General features: G+C 43.6%; 1 long non-coding RNA gene across 1 annotated transcript in view; it reads right to left on the bottom strand.

Moving 5' to 3' along the window:
- Positions 1 to 225: 225 nt before the first annotated feature.
- Positions 226 to 17,030, bottom strand: part of LOC139072186 (uncharacterized) — a 34,908-nt gene continuing 18,103 nt past the window's right edge. Inside the window, exon 2 of the long non-coding RNA XR_011521782.1 lies at positions 226 to 2,278. This is a non-coding gene — a long non-coding RNA (uncharacterized lncRNA). The remainder of the gene's footprint in view (positions 2,279 to 17,030) is intronic.

The following is a 17,030-nucleotide window of genomic DNA, read 5'->3' as shown; positions in this document are numbered from 1 at the left end:
TCCCTGTAAGCCTGAATTTTAGCCTTTCCCCTCCTTTTCACTTGTTACTCCAGTGTTTTGGAGGTTTGAAGCTTCCTTTTATGGACAGTGAAGTCCATCTGGGAGTGGAAGTTTGAAATTAGCTTAAGATATCAATGATTATCATTAATTCGAACACTTATGTAATGTACCAACATCAAGTAATTTCTTTATGCGTCACAATAAAAAACGAAGTTATGGAGAATATTAAATTTGCAAGATTGACATTTATTTACAGGATAAAAAAGTTGTTGTGATTACAAAAGGTTGTACAAGGCTGAATCCTACATTTGGAGTTTCTCGTCCCTTCAGGGATCTTCAGGGATCTTCAGAGGGACACGAGTGGGAGACGACTTGTGTTCCTGCATCGAGGGTAAAGAGGACACTCCAGCGCATGGGCACAACAACAATCCGGCTCTCCGTCGTGTTCCTCTTCAGTCACGGCAGAGCAGAGGCAGCATCAAAGCCAGCTGTCTTTCTTTAATCTCTCTGGCCCAGTCTGAGGAGGTTCTGGTCTGCCGAGCCCATCTGACGTCATCATCCAGCCTGAATCTGCATCCTGGTGGACGGAGATGAAGAGCTGTGAGTGGAATACTCGTCTCTTCCACAGTTTCATTCCAAGCATCATTGTCCTACTTAGGCTTTAATCTCTTTCATCCCCGTCTCTCTCTCTCTCTCTCTCTCTCACACACACACACACACACACACACACACACACACACACACACACACACACACACTCACACACACACACACACACGCAGAAAATAGCGTTGGACGTATGATCGCTCATGGGAGGAAGCAGAAATATGTTTGTAGTACGATGCCACCGAGAAGACATGGACGCCAATCAGAGACATCTGCTGTCTTTGGGTGCCAGCGTCATCCAAACCCGCCATATTGCGTCATGAGTGAAAAAATCCTTCTGCACATGGTCACTTTTTGGATTTTCTCCTGGTATTTTCTGTCTTTTGTCGAGTGTGACTTTCGTTCCTCCTGCCAGACGCGAGGTCCTAAAACAACGCGAGCGCCCGTGGGCGGATTCTTCCTCTGAGAAGCTGAAGCACACGTCCAGCTCCTGACACCTCCTGCTGGGTGAGGGCGGTTGTCACAAGAGTGTTGGGCAGTTTTCTTCCACTCCTTCATCTATCAGAGGAAAAAACAAACCTGTCCAAGACCAGAGCTGGGATGCCAGCTGAAGGAAAAGGACAACAAGAAGAGAGAATTCCCTGAAATCTTCAAGAGCTAAAGTACTTTATAAGAAGGCCGGTTTCTGGACGGGCTTTGCACTCATGTGTCTCTGACCCACCATGTGGAGGTTCTGATGTTGAACCCGTTAGACGTTGGTGCATAACACCCACAACTGCCATTCTCAAAGTTGGTTTGGTGTAAATCTGTGACTGTCTTTGGTTTTTTGCACTGAGCTAAAGTTGCACCTGAGAGGAGTGAAAACATAATTACGGACGGTTTAATCCCATTTTTAGGCAAGTTTAAAAATCCCTCAGGCTTAGTGATGCAAGCTCTGCACCGCGCATTTCCTGTCACGGTGTGGTGTTGGAGGACCCAAACATGCAGCACCCAGGATGACACGAGGCAGGGATGAAGGTTAAGTAAAATCCTTTATTTAAAAGGAGAGCCAAAAAATAAAGTAAATCCAAGGCTGTGAGCCAAAATCCAAAAACCAGATAAAGATGTGGAAATCCAAAAACTCTGGTTTATACACAGAGAAACAAGACTGACAGAACTACAAACAATGGACCGACAAGACACTGAGACGAGACAGGGCTTAAATACACAGGGAGGATGAGAGGGAGATGAGCTGCAGGTGTGTGGGGTGTGGGAGGAGGACCAGGTGAAGGCAATGACCAATCAGGGAGGAGGAAGAAAACAATGGTGGGAAAAACACACTAAATACTGAAAGGCTGTAACAAAGGAAAATGACCTAAGAGAAAAACAAAAGACCAGAAAGCATGAACCATGACCAATATAAGGGGAAGCTGACACTAAAGGAAAACACTATAGAAAGAAACTACAGGGGCGTGGCTAAGGGGGGGCCAAGAGAGCACAGGACCTGGGAAAGGGATGTCTGAGGGGGGAAACCTAAAGGGCAAATGGGGAACACCAGGAGACACACGAGGAAGACGCAGACATGACACATGAGGGCGCTAGAAGACACAAAAGAGCACCTAGAGAGGATGGAGAAACACCAGGAGGCACATGCAGGAAGGGGCAGACGCAGACCATGACACTTCCTTATCAGCTGGAACGAGAATGAAAACATGTTTAAGTCTTTGTGCAAAATGACAGCAGTGATTAAAACAATTTACTAAAAAAAACTGATTTAATTTGTTTCACAATTTATTTAGAAAATCTTTTAAAATGTCTCCGTAAAATGGACTAATCAGCTAAGATAAATGACAAAAGTGAGTACATAGATTTATCTATTAAAACTTTACTCTCATTATTATTAATCTTGCACAAGTCCACAAGCTACATGGAGAATCAATGATCATGTCTTTGCAAATAACAGCCAGAAAGGTTGGTTTTAGGTGTCTTTTTGACACGACTATCTCTTTAAAACCTTGTTTTAGGTCCTCTTTTTGCAGATGTCTTGCAGATTATGATGCGTTACAGATTTTTCTTTCATAGACAAAGTTTAAATAAAGATTTGAGGTCAACAACCCTCTGCTCTACTTCAACTTAAAAGTCTTAGAATGAGCAAATGACCTGAGAATTCATTAAGTCTCGCAGCCTTTCACATCAACGAGCACAGACGGTGGTGAGCTGCGAACATCGTCTTCCCCACGGTTTTATGCTTTCGTCTGCTGGGAAACCAATTATGCCTGACAGATTTAATATTACAAGACTGAACAAGAGGCGACACAAAAGAGCCGCACCAAGTCGTATTTGTGATCAAATCCAAACGTTTACACCAAAAACAGTCCATGTTTTAGGTTTTATCCGACGGCATGAAGGCTCTCAGACCTAAGCTTGTGATGAGACACTGAGTTGTGTGTAAGGAGGTGTAAATGAGAATAAGGAGGTGTAAATGGGAATAAGGAGGTGTAAATGGGAATAAGGAGGTGTAAATGAGAATAAGGAGGTGTAAATGGGAATAAGGAGGTGTAAATGGGAATAAGGAGGTGTAAATGGGAATAAGGAGGTGTAAATGGGAATAAGGAGGTGTAAATGGGAATAAGGAGGTGCAAATGGGAATAAGGAGGTGTAAATGGGAATAAGGAGGTGTAAATGGGAATAAGGAGGTGTAAATGAGAATAAAGAGGTGTAAATGGGAATAAGGAGGTGCAAATGGGAATAAGGAGGTGTAAATGGGAATAAGGAGGTGTAAATGGGATTAAGGAGGTGTAAATGGGAATAAGGAGGTGCAAATGGGAATAAGGAGGTGTAAATGGGAATAAGGAGGTGTAAATGGGATTAAGGAGGTGTAAATGGGAATAAGGAGGTGTAAATGGGAATAAGGAGGTGTAAATGGGATTAAGGAGGTGTAAATGGGAATAAGGAGGTGTAAATGGGAATAAGGAGGTGTAAATGGGAATGTTTAAAGAGTAAACACGATTAAAGAAGATGACAAATACCAAGAAAGTAAAATATTAAGATTTGTTCTCATCTCCATCTAATTTTTGGACGATTTGCATGAGAAAATTATTCCGAAATTATTACATAAGCGTTTTCCAAAGTGAGGCCCGAGGGCCACCTGCGGCCATCAAAGTGACTCCACACGGCCCCAAGAAATATATACCTTTTAAAAAGTAAATGTTACGCTAATGCTAATGAACTTTTATGCTAAACAGAAGCACAAATCTTCACGTACATGATGTGTGAGACTTGAGTTTCCCAGCTCTTGTGTTGCTGATGATTCATATTGCTTATGATTTGTTGTGAGACTTGGGCTGATGGAGTGATTTCATACCAGGAAATGGGTTTATTTAGTAAAACTACTTCTATCGGCTGAAAATGCGCATTTTGTCAGTAGATGAATGAAGTTAAACCGTTTGTCATTTCTCTTCAGATTTGGTTTGAGAAACCAGAAAAAACTAACAGTTTGCAGCAAACTGAACACGGAGGTCAGAAAAAGAACTGAAATAAAACAGAAGAAAATAAAACTGTTAGTACGATTTAAAAAATACTTTTTTGTGTTTTCTCTGATTAAATCTTCACACAGCTCTGGTTACTAAGATCAAATAAACACATTTCAGAGTAAAAGCCTTAAAGCTCTACTTGAGGAGGGAGGATCTCCCTATTGCTTCTTCTTGTGCCCAAACATTTATTTATTTATTTATTTACAGTTTTACGGCCAGATCGAGCTATTGTCAGGTAAGATTCCGCAGCTTCAGTAAATTTTTTGGAAGGCTCTATTAGAATAAGTGCTTGGAAATAAAAAAAAAGGCTATTAAGCAGAGACGGACATTAATAGATCCCCCGGGTGGTTTAAAGTCTTTTCTTTTTTATTAGTGGGGAAAACAGGTTAGAGCTTGATGTCTGTATTTGGTTTTGATGCTTAAGTCTGAAATAAAATCACTACAAATGCAGATATATTGAATTTAAGGGGCCCTTATCATGCTACTTCACACCTTTCAGAGCAAAGACAGGCACAATATAAGATAAAACATTGCCATTGGCACTATTGAGATGTCACTTTTTATGAGTCAATTTTGTGGGTCATTCCTTCAACCTGGAAATAGGACTTTTGCATTCAATGAAGCCCTGCCCCCCCCTGTGTGAATTCCACAATAGTACACAGCTGCAGACCCGGAGACCCCGGATAAACACTGCAGATTCACTGTCGTGTCCCACTCGGCGTTTTCTGAGTGCAGTGCAGATTAGATAAGAAGAAATCACTTTTTCACAGCTTTGGAGATTGAATTATCCACTAGCTACACAGAGAGGCTGGGTGTTAGTGTTTACTGTCCGGGGACGGAGGGATCAGGACTCAAGCAGCAACAACACGTCCAGCTGAACGCAATAGCAAAGCAAAAATGTGCAAATCTGAAGGAAAAAAGCAGCTGAGACAGGAAAATGAATGCGTGAACCCAAAAAACATGTTGTGGGTGTTTTTCATGAGGAAATAATAAGGTTGGATAACCACCACATAGTTCCTGAGCGCGGCCGCGTCTGCAGCTCATCGCTCCCACACCAGTATGTGTAACAACTGATGAGATTATAATCTGTAATCTGCAGCAAATGGTCAAAAGCTCCAAAAAGTAGAATTTTCTTGATATAGGGCCTTTCAGTAAAGGACTAACTCATCATCATGTTTAACAACAAGGACACGATATTTGTTATGATCTTGACCTCCTCCTTCTCTTCCGGTTCTTCCTGGAACGGCACAGAGGAATGTTAATCTGGGAATGGGAGCGCTTTGATTTAGTTGCAAATAAGTCTAAGTGCCTCCCTGCAGTCGCTGCCACAAATGATTATCGCTGCAGTGATTAGAGCAGTGAGTAATGCCACCCCCGGGAGGATGCTGTCCGTCTCATCCATCCCCGCCACTGACCCTCGTTAGCTGGGTTCTGCCCGGTGGACGGAGGGACGGAGGAGGCGCCAGGAGCTGGCCAGACTGTGTCAGGGCATCAGCAGCTCCTCCGGGCTTTTTTAATCGCTCCAACTGAGTTGATGACACGCAAAAGTTCCTTTGAGCTCATTCAGGAGAACATCACCGATCTTAGGTCAAAGTCAAAAACAAGCATCAGTCGGTGCCGTCTCTTCTCCTCACACACACAATTATTAACTTCCCAAATGGTCTTCATTAGTGGCACACATAAGGAGCGTGTCACCATTCAGTCATTTATCCTCCCAAATCTCTGAGTGTGAAATCATTCAGCCGGCTGGACTCTGCATTGTAATCACTGAACAACGGTCTGAGAGCCGAAGGCGTGTTTGCTCATTTCACATCAATTAATGCAGCGCAGGGAGCGCCCATAACTGATCCCTGCAGCAGCGACGCAGTCCAACTACTGCTTTCATGTTTCAGCGCAGTCGTGAGCTCTGGGGTTTCAGATCTCATCAAGAATCTTAATCAGGAAGCCTCGCGTTTAGAAGTGGAAAATTAAGCCCGGCATGTATTTTAAACCCGACTGATAACAGAGCGCAGCGATGAAAAAAAACCTGAATCATCACGGGGACAAATCCCAAAAAGCTCACGGTGTGTAAGGAATGTTGTTTGAACAGATAGAAACACGTACTGATGACAAGTCTCTGGTTTAGCCTTGATGACGTGAGGAATTTATCAAAAGAAACTCCAGGAAAAACAATCTTTATAAACAGATCTAGTCATCTTTATTTTTTAAGTTTATAGCATTAAAAAGCTTCAAGGAAACACGATAAATGCATCCAACCAATCAGGCTGTGGGAAGTAAACCAAACCAAAGAAATATCAGAGTTTTAAACTAAAATTATGTTTTCTTTCTGTTTAACACTTGGGCATTTGTCAGTGCTTTACCGCGGCAAGGACATATTTTTCAGTTTCATTATTTTTATGAATCAGATCCTTTTAAAAATGAGACTACAGTCGAGTTTCCACTACAGGAGCTCCAGGAGATGGAGGAGGGAAGGCTCGGTCCTCTCAGCCGTTTTATCCATACGAGGAACTCTAACCCGCCCTTTCTACCAGGTGTGTGAGCGGTGCGCGAGGTAATAGATGTGCTTCAGACAGCAAACGGGAGCAAAAGCGTTCCACTCAGCGGATCCCACAAGGTCACAAACTCACCAGCGAACACTTGCCTGCTACCAGGACTTCATGCAATAACAAGCAAACAGATAAACGGCAGCATGCATTCAAAAAGGTCGGTGGTCTATTTCCTGTTGGGTTTTCCTCAGGTGTGGAGGTGTCACAGGTAATGGCAGGATTTTTTTTTACTAGTTAAGGAACTGGAAATCTGCATGTAGCTTTTACTTTGAAAGGTTCCAGATGTTTTACACTGCTTTTGTGTTTGACATCCGGCCTGGCCCAATCTGGCCTGCTGAGGTTGACGCGTTCTGGGCGTGTTGCAGCAACACGCCCCGAGGCATCCTTCCACCGTACAGCTTCACGGCCGGTGGAAACACAAGCATCCACTTTAACCGTGGCTAACTGCTGCGTACCGTTACGCAGACGTGGAGAGGCCCAAAAAGACATCAACATATCTGAACCCCTTCAGCAGTGAGTGACATCACCAGTCATTGCCAACTCAGGGTACGAAGTGAGAGGCTGTGCACTGTAAAAAGTGGCGCTCAACAACCAGAAGAAGCGCTCTTTCTTACGGCGCTCTGTGTGACCAGGCCCGGCTACTTGGGCTCAAGCCCCGAATGTTTGATGAAAAGCCCCGGATCTAAAACGTGGAAGTAACATGCAGTACCAAAGTCCAACAGAGAGGGCGCTGCTGGCAGTAGTTTGTATACAGCCTGCCTGAGCCTCCACCACTGAAGAAGAAGCCCTTCAGCAGCCGGCTTCTTCTACACTCTCTGCCTGAAACGCACGAGTGAAGATGGACATACGGACGTTTTTAGACCAAAAGTACGGCGACAGAACCCCAGCTCTGATGAGACTGGTGTTGACTCAGGTTTGTGAGTCTTATTAGAAAATATTTGTTGTGCTGCTGGTTTGCCTAAAGTTAGCTTACTATCAGGTAAAGTTGTTGGAGAAAGAGCGGGAATATTTACTATCATCTCACACTAAACACTAACAGGAACAGTACTCTGCCCTGAAAATGCTTAATATGTAGCTTCAGATTAAAAATTATGTGGTACAAGACATATATATATGATGTTGGCTAGTGTGTGTCACTGTGTGTGTGTGAGTGTGTGTGTGTGAGTGTGTGAGTGTGTGTGTGTGAGTGTGTGAGTGTGTGTGTGTGTGTGTGTGTGTGTGTGTGTGTGTGTGTGTGTGTGTGTGTGTGTGTGTGTGTGTGTGTGTGTGTGTGTGTGTGTGTGTGTGTGTGTGTGTGTGTGTGTGTGTGTTTTAAGCCCCGGATCTTCTTCAGTCCTAAGTCCTCCCCGTGTGAGACCACACACTGGTCTCAGCTGCAGATCTAATCCTACTGAGTCACAACCAATCAGCATGAGTTAACTATAAGACCCGCCCAGCAGGTCTACTGGACCATAATCAGATACGTTCCCCAGTTCAGGATCTGGGCTGATTCCTAAAAAGAACCAGAAAATGGTCCTTTTGGGCCAGGCCAGTGAAATGGAGACATGCACAGACCGCCATGGTCCAGGAAAAAGACCCAGAAGTTCAGAGAGTGGAAATGGCCTAGTGGGTTTCATCTGATGTTTTCTAAGCCTGTGGCCCCACGTGAGCACAAGCACTCTCCAACTGTCCCAGTCCTGGGCCAGCTTCCTGCTGGCTCCACCGTCCTCTTCAAGACCACCTCCAGATGACAGCGCCATGTTTTCATCGTCCCTCCTTTCTTCTCCCTTGCAGGTTCCAGGTGAGGCCACCTCTCTTGATACTGGATGTGGGTTTATGGACCGATCCATTGCTAACATCTTCGCAGGAACTCCTCCTCCACAGTTTATTTTTGCCATAGTTCTTGTCTGGCAGTTTGATTGGTTATGGATCTCACCATCCAACAAGCTCTAATGCAGTCAGCGCAGGCATAACAATGTCCTCCAGCTTCCAATACAAGATCAATGTCTGTAAAACTGACTGACTTAGAGCTGTTTTTGTGTTTGATAAGTTCAACTGACTAAAGGAGCACAACTCCAAAAGTCAATCAGTTGCAAATTAATATTTAATTTTTACTTTCTGAACGTTTAATTAAAATCCATCAATTGATTCTTAAGATTTTTTGCTCACAGTAGAGGAAAATGAACACACACACACACACACACACACACACACACACACACACACACACACACACACACACACACACACACACACACACACACACACACACAATGAAAAATTATAAAATAATACAAGAGTAGAAACGTTTTGACACATTTTGAGAATCAAGTTCAGCTACTTGCACTGTAAAATCTGATTAGTTAACTTTACTAGAAGAAAAGCATGCAAACTGCACTTAAAATAATAAGTACACAGGAGCAGGTAATTATGTGATGTAGCTGCTACTATGTGTAAAGTAAAATTCACTTAAAGGTTGAATGTGGAACATGAACACCACAGAAACATCCAGTGTGTGGAGGCTGTAGGCAACAATAGAGCAAAGTTTCCAGTATAGTCAGGATGCCGGGGCCACCGCTGATGCATGAAGCCAGCAACCAGCACATGTCCAGTGACAAATCACACAGGGTAAGGACTCGTTTCTACTAATATGTTTATTTTACGTCAGTGTTTCACATTAGAACATCTTCTGTGCTCAGAAGCAGCTGCTGGACATGCAGAGTCCACCATTTTCCACAGGGCCAGCCTCGCTGTGCCCAGCGGACTTTTTACCACAACGGTGCCCTCTATTGGATAGTGGATGTAAACATGTCATGCCCATCATTCAAATGAAAATGTGATTATTTTCTAATTAAAATATTGTGGTGGACACTTAAAATGCATATACTCACACAAGAAGGGCATGCTCTTATTGTGAAGGAGTGTGGTTCAGGAAGAGGGGCAAGTTTTGGTGCGGAGAGAGCAAGAGAGGGAGAAGTTCTGTAGTTTTTTGTGGACTTGGAAGTCCGCCATTAAAAGACTGCGACTGCAAACGCATTTACTCATCTTGTTCTTGTTAACTTCCACAATAAAGGAAATACTATCATCATTCTGTACACCACGCCCCCGGCGGGATTACATAAATAAGCTTTTTCATTAAATTGTTCCATATTCAACCTTTAAGTGAAAGTTACTTTAACTAAGACAAACCTCCACATAGTACTAGGAAATTAATTACTGAACTTTTACTTTTACTGAGTGTTTATACTCCAGCAGTAGTAAACGGTATTGGTTTGTCTTAGTTATAGTAACTTGCATTTGACGTTGTACGCATTAGCAGCTCCAAAACTTTACTTCCTGCTTCAGTGTACTTAATATTTTAAGTTGGTTGTATGCTTTTTCCTAGGAAGGCGAACCAATCAGAAATTAGTTACTAGGGATGTGCATTGGTGAAATTCTGGCGATACAATACGTATTACGCTGCAGGGGAGACGATACAATATATCACGATGTATTGCGATACATTCAGTCAGACGATATTGGCGATTTTTTAGACTAAATTTATTATAGGAAAATTCAATAAACAGTCCAAACTGATGCTTCACATGTTTAACCGTAACAGAGGGATTTACATTTCAATGGTAGAAACAAAACCCATTACACACTGCTGCCAAGTAGTGGTCAGCGTTTGAATTGCACCACAAGAAAAGAAAATACACAAATGTTTCCATGTAAATTCTTCCAAAAATTAGTAACACAACTTTTGAATATCGATACATTTTTTGCAAGAAAAAAATCACGATATATTACGATATCGATATTTTCGATACACGGCTTTTGAATATCAATATAATATCGCTGGGGAAAATATCATGATATATTGCCGTAATCGACATTTTCTTACATCCCTATTAGTTACCCATACTTGAAAAAAGAATGCAAACTTATTGAACTTAAACTTTGACTTTACTTTTACTTTATATTTGTAACCCTGACACATAATGACCTACTCCTATGTACTATTGTTTTAAGTCCGCTTTGTTAGACTGACTACAGACCTAAAATAGGTCGTTCCAGTTATGCAACCAGGAGGTTAAGATGTTGGTTTGTTTGCTTTTATTTATTTATTTATTTATTTGCAGTAATAATAACAAATGCATAAACCTAAGTATAAGATTTGGCTTGTACAGCAACGAGTGAAACGCAACCAAATTCAGCTTTTGTTTGAGCTTTGCAGAATTCACGCGTCCAAACAGATATTTTAGCTTCAGTGAGTGGTGCAGCCCAGCATTCCGCATCCGAACCAATAAGAGGTCATCAGCGTGCTTCACACTGTAGCTGCTTCATCACTTTGGGTCCACTTGACCTCTGTTACTGCCTGTTTAAAAACACTTCTTCAACATTATATGTGAGGACTCAGCCACAGAAAATCAGCCTTGAATATGAAACTGTGTGGTTTTACAGTCAGTCGGCGTTCAGCAGAGCCGGCCGAACGCTCAAACACACGGCGAAGTGCTGAACATGTGGCAGAGCCGAACCCGTTGTCTCGTTTAGCCCCGAGCCATTTCAACGTTTAAGATTCAGAGAAATGAGATGACTAATATTAAAGATGTTGAGCACTATTTCTTTGCTAGTTCAAGGCTTTTTCCTCAAGATGCTGCAGAAGACTCGATGGAAAACAGAGAAAATGGCAGCCAGTCAACAATCCTGCAGATATTCTCACCGTCTGTCGTTCTCTCAAGGAATGAGGACCTTTGTACAAATCAAATCAATTCTATTAATTGGTTTTATTGCATTGAACAAAACTCTTTTTTTTAATTCCTTCTTTAGATCCTTCCATTTCTAAAAAGTCTTACAGTATGGCGAGAGTCTGATGTGAAACCGGAACATGGTGGCAGCTAGATTTGTGGAGGGAACCTTGTTCAGCTGGCTGTTTCAAAGTCACGGGCAAAGCCCCTGAAGGACGGATTTAACACCTAGGAAGAAGAATGGGCATCTCTGGTGCATTCACTAACAGGGTGATGAATGAATTACAGCTCCTAAATTTAGCCGGGCAGTCTACCTTGAAATCAGGCTAGACTTCCATCTTAGGAACGCAGACAGGCTGCATATTACGTCAGAAGCCACGACCTCTATTTTTGCATTAAGGAAAATGAAAGACGGATGTGTAAACCACCAGGTTTCAGTTGTGTGTTGTGCGTGCATTTGTGAGGTTAGTCACGCCTTTGGGCTGTAGATCTGTTGGAAATATAGTTTTAGGTAAAAAGAAAATTGGAGCATATAAGAAAAAAGTCTTTTCCTTGGGTTTCATTCAGCTCTTCATAGTTTATTTATCTTCCTATTTTTGTTTGCTGGCCCTAATTTTTCAATCATCAGACCTTAGGGTGTTTCTCAAAGCCAAGGAACCTCGCCTTGATGTCCCCGGTTGCCTAGGAGATACGTCATCGGGAGCCGCCAAGACGTGTTCCAATGTTCAAGTTCTACCGAGGCGTGTTCTCCGTTTGTTAGCCGTTAAGCTAGCTGAGCAAGGATGCACGGGAGGTGTCTTGTAGCCAAAAATTACCCACAATACACCACGGTATTTTCAAAAGGACGGCGGATCAGAAGCCGGCAGCTACTTTGGGGACAATTATCAAGTTTAAAAGTAAGTCAGCTAATTTAAAATGTTTTTTAGATCCAAAGAAGTCATCTATGGTTGGTTAGTAGCTGCAGCGTCGGTGGCTAGCGGCTAGTAACTCACTTATACATTTAATTTAATAAACATATACACAATTTAAAAAGTAAAAGTCTCATCATATATTTATATTGAAACTAATACGTATAAAATATAACGTTATCTCCCGTGTCACCTGACGTTACGTGACCGTCGTGGAAGCCGCTGTCACATGATGCAAGTCTGTTCCATTTAACTGTTTTCTTTGACCAAGGAAGGACCGCGTTCTCGTGAGCAAGGCGCCTGGCCTCGCACGACATCGCCTCGCCAGGCCAGGCGTCTTGACATTTACAAACATCCCTTGTTGTTTGTTTGGGAAAAGCAAGAAAAACAATCCTAATCATGGGTGACTGGTGCAGATCTATGTGTCTGAAACAGTTTCAGTTGTTCAGGAGTCCAACAGCAGTGGGGAAGAAGCTGTGTTTGTGGCGTGAGGTTCTAGTCCGTAAGGACCTGAACCTCCTCCCTGAGGGTAGAGTATCAAACAGTCCATGACTGGGATGAGAGGGGTCAGCTGTAATCCGAACCCTGGAAGTGTACCGATGGTGTATTGATGAGAGGTTGCATCCAATCACCTTCTCTGTTGCAGTCTGCTTGTCCCTGGCGGTGGCCCCCGCATACCATGCAGTGATGGAGGAGGTGAGGATTGACTCGACGATATTGAACTGGACCATCGTGCAGAGTTTTCTCAGAGAAACATCCTCTGCTGGCCCTAACCCTTGAGTTCATGGGTGGTGGTGGTGGTCTCAAGGAAGCGGAAGAAGTCTAAAGTTGGGAAGGGGCGTGTCTACCAGGGTCATGGGTGGCAGTGAAGCAGGCATTCTCCTGAAGTCCACAATCATCTCCACTTCTTCTGCGTGTTTGAAGTGTCCCTGTTTGACTTTGGAGTTGGGCACAGTACTGAGTCTGCTCTCCTAAAGGTTTTAAATGATGTGTTCCTAGCTAAGGACTCGGTAGACATTCTGTTATCCTTCAGTGGCGTTTGACGCTGTAGACCATGATGTTTTATCATCTATGCTTACGCACTGGGTGGGGATCACTCGATGTGCTCCTGAGTGGGTTAGGTCCTACATCTCTCAGGGAGACATTTCTGCATGAGGTTGGGCAACTTTTCGTCCCCCTGCTTAAGCCTCTAATAGTGGTACCACAGGGGTCTGTTCTGGGACTATTGTTGTTTTCCTTCTATCTGCTGCTCCTTGGTCCACGTTTTTGGAAGCACAAGGCCACTGGCTCCGGCAGAATGAAGTGAAGGTTCTGGAGTGGCCATCTCAGTCTCCTGACCTCAATATCATTGAACCAATGTGGGGAGAGCTCAAACGCGCTGTTCATGACAAGGCGGCTCATGAATTCAGAAGAACTGGAAAGAACTGGGAGCTTTCTGCCAAGAAGAACAGGCTGCTCTAGATAGAGTCTTCTCCTCAATCACCAGAGCAGACGCCAAGCTGCCATTGATGCTAAAGGAGGCACAACACGCCAGTAGAAATGGATGGCATGTCCAAAGTGTGGCCAGGGGGCCATTGACTTTGTACGGCCCCCACTTGAATCTTTAAAATGATGAATTTCGTCTCTCCTATAGGATGTTGATATCAACTTTTTTAACATGTTCATCATCAGATTTTTACTTATTAGACTGCAAATAAAAAAATGTCATAAAATAATGTTTGCATTTTTTTAACAATAATAATACATTTTATTTCAACAGCGCCTTTCTAAACACTCAAGGACACTTTACAGAGATAAAATACACAACAATAAAAGATAAAACAGCATAAAACAAACAGACAGATTGGAGCAAAGAGAGTAACTATTGGAATGCTAGACGGAACAGGTGAGTTTTGAGTCTGGTTTTAAAGAGAGTGAGGGAATCAATGTTACGGAGGTCAGGAGGAAGTGAGTTCCAGAGCTGGGGAGCAGAGCGGCTGAAGGCCCTGCTCCCCAGAGTGACCAGACGGGAAGGTGGGACAGAGAGGTGGATGGAGGAGGAGGACCTGAGGGAACGGGTGGAGGTTGAAGGATGAAGGAGGTCTGAGAGGTACGGTGGAGCTAGGTTATGGATGGCTTTGAATGTATGTAGCAGAATTTTGAATTGGATTCTGGAAGTGACTGGGAGCCAGTGGAGCTGCTGAAGAACAGGGGTGATGTGGTGGAAGGAGGGAGTTCTGGAAATGATGCAGGCTGCCGAGTTCTGGAGAAGTTGGAGTTTCCGGAGGGTTTTGTGAGGAAGACCGAAGAGAAGAGCGTTGCAGTAGTCAATACGGGAAGTGATGAGGCTGTGGACAAGGATGGCGACCGAGTGAGTAGTGAGGGAGGGGCGTAGGCGGTTAATGTTGCGTAGATGGAAGTATGCAGACCGGGTAACATTGTTTATGTGGGACTGGAAGGATAGTGTGGAGTCGAGGATGACTCCCACATTCTTGCCCCCCCCCCCCCCCCGGGTCCTTTTGATATTTGGTTTATTTTGGTGATTTCACGAGTTTACACATTTTTTCTACAACAAGTTGCTTCCCAGCATCACTGACCATGAGTGAAAAAACATTTAGTGTTTTTTATTCATATTCTTTGAGAAATGGCCAAAATAATCCACCAGGGTGTGTAAACTTATCAGCACAAGAGGGGATTCCTCCGTCTCGGCCGCTGGGCTGTGGAATGACCTTTCACCGGAAGTCAGATGAAGACACCTCACACTTTTTAGATCCTTTTGCTGTCTGTTGTCCCGTTTTATTTACATCTCTTGGTTTCATCTCTCTCTGGGTTCATGCGGTGTCTAGTACTTTGGTTTGACTTCTGGTGGAAGGACATGGCTTTATAAATTAAGGTTAATGTTGTTGATGATGGATCGTTGGGTGAAAATTTCTGCAGCTTCCAGAGTTTGAAAGGAGTGACTTTTTTACTGAATGTGTTTTATTGATGCAGCATCTAATGCTCACATTTGCTTGCGCTCTCTCCTTTTTACAGCCGTCGCCACAGTCTCCTCGCCTTTTATGTTGCTGCACTGCCATGTTGCCATAGTAACCATTCATCCATACATGAAATGGATTCAACAGCTTTATGCACCTTATGAAGAGCACGTGGGACAAAGCTTTATATGAAATATGTTTAATTAGCCACCGGCTCGTTCCACAGCAGATATCTGAACCACGTGGAAAGCTCGGGTGTGTTAACCGTTGTTTTGGTTGTTCTGTGAAACGGCTCATGAGCAGGACTTTCTTGAATTGGTGCTTGACTGTTGAGTTGACGGCTCACAGACCACAACATATCTGACAAAACTTGAGATCATCAATGCATGATGTCCTTCTCGTGTAAATCAAAGATAGCAGTTTGTAAAAGTAATAGGAACTATTGCAGATAAAAATCGGATGGTTTGCTAAATTAGGATTGTGCAATAGCATTAATATTTTCTGCAGCAGAGCTTTAGTTTTGTTATTTAGATGAATAAAAGTACTGTAATCTGCTTAAATCTGAGCTGGATCTGCTTTGCTTTCATCACGCCGATGACACGACTGATGCTTAGCAGTGACTGACGCGGAACAGACGATGAAGGAAACTGGAAAGGGAACTCCAACACATGCGCATAAATAGGATTTATTTTCTGTTTCCTTTCATTGCTGACGACGTTTTCATTGTTGTCTTCTTTCTATGTTGCTTTAAAGAAGGAGGATCAATGATGCTTTACACCTGGTGATGCTAAACAGGAGACGAGAGGAAGAAACCCTCGGTCACAGGTGCTGAAGAGCGCCCCATGCTCCTGTGTGAGGGCGACACAAAGCTGATGCTGTCAACCTTAAATAAAACAAACAGGACTTTACATTTTCTGACTCGCATAACATGGCAGCAGCTCATTAAACGTTAACGGTAGTGTCATGACCTCTGCGTTCCTGAGCCACGGTTACCCACCACACCGTGGACAGCTCCTCGCTCCGGCCCCGCTGAGATCTAGAGGATCAGCACCATGGAGAGAGGCACGCTGAGACGCACCCTTCCCGCCGGCCCGCTGACACCAGCTGCGGATAATCAGCCCTCATCAGACGCCTTACAAAGGAGGACGAGCAGCACACAAGAAAAAGAAGAACAGGGACGACAACCAGAAGAGAGCGACACCGGGAGAGGAACGACACAGAGAGTCCAGAGACGAGAGATGACACGGGGAAAACCTGAGATCGCGTTTTCACAACCAGACGGAAACCGAGAGAACTGGAGACTCGTATTTTTATACCGACACGGAGATCTTTCCTGGAGGAGAACCACCGGCTTCCAGAAAGACAGAGAGAAAAAGGGAGAGCGTGAGACGTCTGCCACTTTTGGAGTAACGCAGGACCAGAAGGAGGAAACTTACCCACTAGCTGGGTATCGTACGAGTGTGGGGCCTTGCCCAAACCTTTAGACTTCTATTTAGTATATTAGATTTAATCAGACCTCTGGCTCTTTAATTTCATCTACCTTATTTATACCTGCCAGGGACACCCGTAGTTAATAAACTCCTTTTAGAACTTCTCATCTGTCCTCGTGTTTGCTCCCACCACACTGGTGTTGCCCCTCCTGGTAATTCCTAGGCCTGGTGGGGTGTAACATGTAGTGAGGAGAGAAAAAGGAGAATAGGTGGGTGAAATCGTGTTTTCTTTGAAGTTCGTAATGAAACGAGACGTGGAAAAGCATTGTAGGGATTTTTACTTCATGTGTCTTCAGAAGCCTATCGAC

This window comes from Nothobranchius furzeri, chromosome 10 (assembly GCF_043380555.1).
Source record: "Nothobranchius furzeri strain GRZ-AD chromosome 10, NfurGRZ-RIMD1, whole genome shotgun sequence".
NCBI classification, from domain to species: Eukaryota; Metazoa; Chordata; class Actinopteri; order Cyprinodontiformes; family Nothobranchiidae; genus Nothobranchius; species Nothobranchius furzeri.
Note: the sequence above shows the minus strand (reverse complement) of the source record. Positions and strands in the feature narration are given on the sequence as shown.